Raw genomic sequence first — 6926 nt, 5'->3', positions numbered from 1 at the left:
CAGTGTGAATGCACCTTAACAAAGTCAGACAAGTTGGGGGCTCGTCCGGGATGCCAGAAGTTCCGAGTTCATAACCCAGACAAACCCCCGATTTGTCTGACTTTGCTACAACCCTGAGCTGTAAAGGTACATTCACACCGAACGTGATTCGCACATGGGAGGTGACGAGATTCAATGTTAAGTCAATGGTATTGACATGAATTGAGGCGATCTGAAGATCCGCGGCGTGATTTGACCGTCGGGCGCCATGGTCTTGCAGTGGCTCGAATTGAGCATCGAGCAGTGAATTCGCCGTATGGCGATAGACGAGCAGGCCAAGTGAATGTGTTGCGCTTTCAGTGTGAATGCACCTTAACAAAGTCAGACAAATTGGGGGCTCGTCCGGGATGTGACAGCTCCTGAGTTCATAACTCCAATGAGCCCCCGATTTGTCCTACTCTTATGGCCGAAGACCATAGCAAAGACACTGAACCACACATTGCTCCTGGTGGTTTTAGGTTGGTGAAATGTTAGGTAGTGGAACCACCATCAGTTTACTACAACTATATAGTACTTTCTAAGAATATACAAATAAACGCCATTTACCTGGGATCATTTACCTGTTCCATGGCTGGATTGGAGAAGGTCATGGGTATTATGTGTGGTCACAAGTCTGATGAGCCAGTTCTTGAGATGTTTCTTCAACAAACTTTGTGATGTCAGTTCTCTGATGCTTTGAGGAAGAGTTCACTTCCTTACAGCTTTTACAGAAAAAAAAGCTTTTTGACAAAAGATTAGAATTTTTGGGGTAAAAAAATATTTCTAAAGGACAAATCATGTTAAACAAATATGCATTCCCTGTTTTTAATCCAATAATCTAATCTAATAATTTAATCTAATAATCTGTAAAATGCATTTTCCATCTTGAATTGATTGTTACCTCAAAGTAAGGATTATGCTCTCCTTGTGCAGGCATAGACTTCTTACTAAGACTTCTCCCTCATTCCCAAATACACAGGTCAAAGCTGTTTGTGATTTGACTTTGAACACTTATGTTAGTGAAGCGTTTGGGTCTTATCACTCCCCAGTATCATTTCCTTCATTAAAATTCTTGAAACCAGCAGTGGGGTTCCTGCAGCGCTCTTGTATTTACTGTAAACTGTCCTACGTGACTTTCAAAGTCTCTCCCTGTGGAAGAGGCTCCTCCTCTTTTTCCATACATGGATTACCATGTCATCTTTTAACTTAGTGATTAGAGGAGGGGTTAAAGGCTAAAGTACTTTCTGACAGTGAAACATGGTGTCATAGTGATTCTAGTAAACTTCCCATGATTCCTTGTGGTAGTCTCGGCCTTTAGATGACGAGCAAGGGTCAAAATGAACCTCTGGGAAACGTGTTGTGCTGCATGATCCTCTGAGACGGATCAACAAATGAGCTGATTATTCCACTTTATCTAGGGTAGTATATGACAGCAGTTCAACACACTTTGTAATTATTACTAAGAATTTATGTGGCTGTAATTTTGGTTTTGATACAAAACTCCTGCAGAAAAGTTCCTAATTGCATGATTATAGCCGCTGGTCATATGAGGAGGTTTTTCCAGGGGCTTTTCTCACCCACTTTAAGCTACAAAAGTGACTTGTCATCAAGATGGGCATGTCTGGAATGCCACAAGTTTATAACCTTATACAGGCATCATTCTCAGCTGATGGGCGAGTTCGACATTCCTCCTAGTTTCTGCTCATCGGGTTGTTGTAACGTCACTCTCACATTACCTCCTCGTTTCGTTTCAGAATGGTGGAAGGATGACATCTTCTCAGAACGGGTTTTGTCGGTGCTCTTTGCATCCTTCCAGTAAACTGGATAAACTTCCGCCCTTATGAAACTGACATAAGATTCCTTAACTTTAAAGATCTAATTTCATGTAAGTCGGGTTTTTGTACAATAAACAAAGAAAATTAATCTTAAATTAGAATTTCTAAGTATTTCTTTATTCAAATTGTTGTGAGTCAGATTATATATTTATATTTTAAGAAATTTCCCAATAATAAATTTGGAATACTGAGATGTTCAGAACCAGGCTGTCAAACGAACAACAAAAAAACGAGGCAAACTATCCAAAAAAAGACTTTTCCATTATTATTCCAAAAGCTTTATCACATTTTAAGTATCTAAGCGAAATATAGTAATATTCATTTTAAGACAAGAATGACAAATTCTTGAGGTTGTTTAGTGGTAATCCATTGTTAAGGGGATTGAGTTTGCAGACATCTCATGTGTCTTCACTGCTGCCTCTCGTTTAGCAGGGATGCGGCGGCAGATTCCTCCTCCCTGACCTCCCGTCAGAAGTGGGATTCCTTAAGATCCACCATCTGCGCGCCGCATTCCTCGCTCTGTCAGTGCTTTTTGCCAAACTGCCATCACAACACTCACATGACACAACAATGCGACTCCCGCGGCCGCAGACAGTTGTTTCCTGTCTTCCAGCTGGAGTGAGGGGTGTGAGAAACTCGCCGCCCGGAGATCAGAGTTATGGCCGACGAGGCGAGTGGAAGCGCCGAACCAAATATCCTCGTCCCACAGCGACAACCGTCCCCAGCGGGACACTACGCCCAACAGAAGGAGGAGAAACAAAGACACAATTCAGTGTCACTTAACACAAGCCGGCCTGTGTGGGTCAAAAAACAAAGCTATGAATAATAAAAATGCTTCTGGGATGAGATGAAACAGGTGGAAACATTATAAAGCAGAAGTAAACCTTTGGAATTGATTAGGCAGATTATGCTAAAACCCGACAGATGGCTGTAATCCTTGTCTTTACTTGTGGGGTTTCAGGCTTTTGAATTAGAGGAGGGCTTGTCAGAGGCAGGTGGCTCATCAAAGTATGCAGGAACGCCCTTAGCATAGTCATAGATGTGGGGTTAAATGGGTCAAAACTATCTCCTTTAACTCTTTCAATCTGGGGACTAAATAGACAAACACAAGGGGGCCCTACCATGAAAATTCGATACTTTTTAAGTGCATTTTACTGTTCACTCCTCACTATAAAGAACCCCAAAGCGGCATTTTGATCCGTTCATACATTTAAGAGTAATCCTCTAAAAAACTACACTGTCTGCAGCAGCCCCTCCCATACACACGAAAACAAGCGGTTGGAAACGTGCTGACGTGAGATCGTTTCAAACAGCTCCCTCCCGGAAGAGTCTGTGCTGCAAGCTCCGCCCCCATCTTACACAACACTCAATTTATCCACTTATCCAGTGATAATCAGCGAAAAAAAAAACTTTCATTTTAGATTCAGAATACCGTATATATTCCAGTTGTGTCCTGTCTTTAATAAATTCCAACTTATAGGTGTTTGTTACTTTTTCCACGGCGCTACCTTAAGACGCTACCTTAAGACGCTACCTTAAGATGCCACCTTAACACCCGGTCCCGTACAGTCGATCAGAAGCAGCGTATGATTGTGTTGCGAAGGAGTTTAGCGATGGCCAGCCCTACTTAAGACAGATATATCATATGTGTATCCATCTTTGAAGAAGTTTGGATTATTTTCGCGGGAGAAATACAGAGACACGGATTTTGTCCATTATGACGTCATGACGCAGCAGCACGCAGCGGCAGGCGGAGCCTCAGGAATCGAGCCGTTTTACTTCCGGGTAGGGAAAAATTCATGAATTATAACTAATATTTCATAAATAATTTGTTTTTTAGTGGTCCAAATGTAATATATGATCATATATATGAATATAGTTCACTCTGAAAGGCTTAATGAAATCATGGCAGGGCCTCTTTAACTTTTAACAAAGAATTACAACATTTAGCTTCATTTTTGTTGAATTTTGGCTTAAAGTACAAAAAAAACAAAAAAACATTTAAAATGTGTTAACTTTGTGTGTCAAATTGTTGCCATCAGCTGAAATGAAAAGAAAATCAGATTACAGCAGGGATAATTAGTCAAAGCCGCAGGATAGTGAGCACTAAGCTGGTGGAAGCACAAAACATGAGTCCAGGTCTCTGGATGAAGCTGAACACTTAAAAAAAAAAAATGCTACAGTTGGGATTTAAATTCAGTTCTGGGGGATTTGGATCCACAAATTTTGAAGAGGAAGAAGATGTTCATATGTGTTTTAAAAACATGTTTCTTTAGGTGTTGATATGCTTCTGTCTTTAAGGATTTATGCTTTTGACCTCACATTGCTAAGAAACTTTGCATGACAATGCTCCGACGGACGAGGAGCCCCGTTGAGAGTCAAGCCTCTTACACAGACGGACGTCACAGACACTGTGACGCATGTTTTTCAACTGCAGGAGGAAGCCCGGCGAAAACTCACACAAACACGAGGAGAACATGAAAGTTCTACACAGAAAAATGGAAACAGGGGTTTCTTCGGTCAATGCAACATAGGTGTCCACCTGATCACCATGCAGCCCCTTTTAACTAGTTTTATTAGAAAATAAATCCAAATTGTATAATTTAATAGCACACTATCACATTAAAAAAAACAAAGTTGCCTTCTTTAAGTTGGAACACAAGTAAATAATTTTGTAAATGTACTAATTTTGTTAAAAACTGCTGCGTCATTTCTATATTTGCTCACAATGATCACAAAGCTTGAGACATTTTAAAAGCTGCTAAAATTAAGTAAAGTTGTAAAAAAATCTGTCTTTTTAAAGACCCTCTCTTGTGTGTCTTTAACAAGTTCTTATGGAATTTTTTATACATCTACCGTATTTTCTGGAATATAAGTCGCAAGAGCAAAAAACGTCTAATCTCGAAGAAGAAAACCCTAAATAAGTTGCACTTTTGGGGAAAAAAAGTCTGACGTTTCCAAACAAACCCACCAAACCCAGCGTAACTAAACAAAATTAAATATGAATAAATAAAAGAATCCTAATCGCTTAAGAGTAAAACAATCAGATTCTCTTCCATGTTTGTTTTGGACGACACTTCTTCTTCTTCTGCTGTCAGTAGCAAATACTTATATTCAGATACAGCACCCTCTAGTGGTTGTCAGTGGAAACAGCCGCTAAAGGAAAACCAGTGTTCGCTGGGAAAATAACAAATATATGATCCTATTGATGTCTAAAAAAACATAAATAAGTCGCTCTTGAGTATAAGTCGCACTATGACTTATACTATGAAAACTATGAAAAAAACTACGACTTATACTCCGGAAAATACGGTATTAAGAAAATTAAGCTTAAAATTGCATTTTTGAATATTTCTTTATTCAAACTGTTTTATATCAGGAGCAGATATAAAAAAGTTCATTTGTTTGGTAGAAAATACGCCGGGTGAGCCTCACGCTCTGAGCTTTCAGCAACGGGGAGGGGAAGAGGGGCGGGGTTGCCACAACTCAGAGGCACATTTCTAATGAATGACACAGGCTAAAAACAACATAATCATTATGAAAAGATCTCTTGAAACACTTTTAAAATAGATCAAAAGAAGATCAAAGAGAGATTTGAGAGATTTTGTTAGTATTGTGTGTGTTTAATTGTATTAATCCGCCAAATTAATGCAATATTTTACATATTTTACAAACAGTAAGAGGTACGAACAAGCTTTAAGATGATGTAGAAGCATCACATTTTTACTAATACAATAATAAAAGCTGAGGTTTATTGGTAATTGACAGTAGAAAGTAGTTGTCTATGTGTTTTTGTTTCCTTTATTGTGATGATCCAAAGACCTTCTTCAGTTTTCCTTTGCCGGCTAACATCTGGGATCAGCTCCCGACTCCATGTGATCCTGAACGGGATTAAACAGGTGTGGAAAAAGGGATGGGTTGCTTGACGAATTCATAAAAAGAGGCTATGAAGTGTGACATTTGCAGCATAAAAGGGCAAAGCATCTGACCATCGATCCAGAGCTCCTCCCCTTACGTCAATCCGACCCGGTCTCAAAGGGAAACGCAGCAACACAGATGGCTCCATGTCACCAAACAATTCAGCAAGAAAGAACCACAACAGAAAGTGTGACAGAAAATCAAACATGGAAAAAAAATAACACACTTTAAAAAATCGTGGCAGCATTTTATCCAATTCATGCTTGGGCCTCAATATTTCATTTAAATCTGAGAAAATTCTTTTTTTTTTTAAGGAAAAAGTCTTGTTTTATATGTAATGAATATATTTTGTGTCTGTTTTTGTATATTATTAAATGTAATTAAATTTTTAGAATCAACAGGTGTAAAACTAGTCTCAAAAACACAGTTTTTATTTCCCTAACAAAGAAATAAAGTTGAACAGCAGGGCTGGGCCGTCGCCATGGCAACACAAACAAACACTAAAACCGAGGCAGCACGCTTCACCAGGTAATCATTAGCAGCGAGCCGACCTCTGACCTCTGCCGTGGCTCGGATCACCTTCAGTCACGTCTGCCTGCTGTCACTGTGTGATCCATTGTGACGCTGCAGATCCCAAACCCAAGGGTGTAGGTTTTCTGTAAGACGAACAAAGGACGACTTTAGAGTAAACGACACACCTTTAGATTCAAATCCATATGACAACAAAAGGATTTAAGAGGTTGAGTAGTTCAGATTTGTTAGATGTCAATGAAATGTTGTTTTATTTTAAAGTATATTTAAGATATTCTCTCAGTAAAAAGTAATATACTATAGGTATACTTGCTATAGGTATAGCAAGTATACTACAGAGCATGTACTTGAAGTGTAGGAAGATACTTTTTCAAACTAAATTATAACATTTTAAGTGTACAATAGGGTGATAGACAGTACATAAAAAATACACTTAAAGTACTGAATCACTACTACTATAAACTTTATATTTTATGGAGTCAGAGTGTAGTAAAGTTGAAAGTTATGATGGTATCATGCTAGCTTTTTGGACTATTTTGGCATCCATTAAGGTTTTTTAGGCTATTTTGGAGTTTAGCTAATGTTTCAGCTACATGCTAGCTGTTTTGGCTAATTTAGGATTTT

At 38.9% G+C, this 6926-nt stretch overlaps 1 long non-coding RNA gene across 1 annotated transcript; it reads right to left on the bottom strand.

The window, feature by feature from the left end:
- Positions 1–5634: 5634 nt before the first annotated feature.
- On the bottom strand, positions 5635–6615 carry LOC112146956. Its single transcript, XR_002919346.2, has 2 exons — positions 5843–6615; positions 5635–5734 (listed from the first exon to the last, which is right to left on the bottom strand). It is a non-coding gene; the product is annotated as an uncharacterized LOC112146956 (long non-coding RNA).
- Between the last annotated feature and the right edge of the window lie 311 nt (positions 6616–6926).

The sequence above is a fragment of the Oryzias melastigma genome, linkage group LG8, assembly GCF_002922805.2.
Source record: "Oryzias melastigma strain HK-1 linkage group LG8, ASM292280v2, whole genome shotgun sequence".
Classification (NCBI taxonomy): Eukaryota; Metazoa; Chordata; class Actinopteri; order Beloniformes; family Adrianichthyidae; genus Oryzias; species Oryzias melastigma.
The sequence above is the reverse complement of the archived record's forward strand: the minus strand, read 5'-3'. Positions and strand labels throughout refer to the sequence as shown.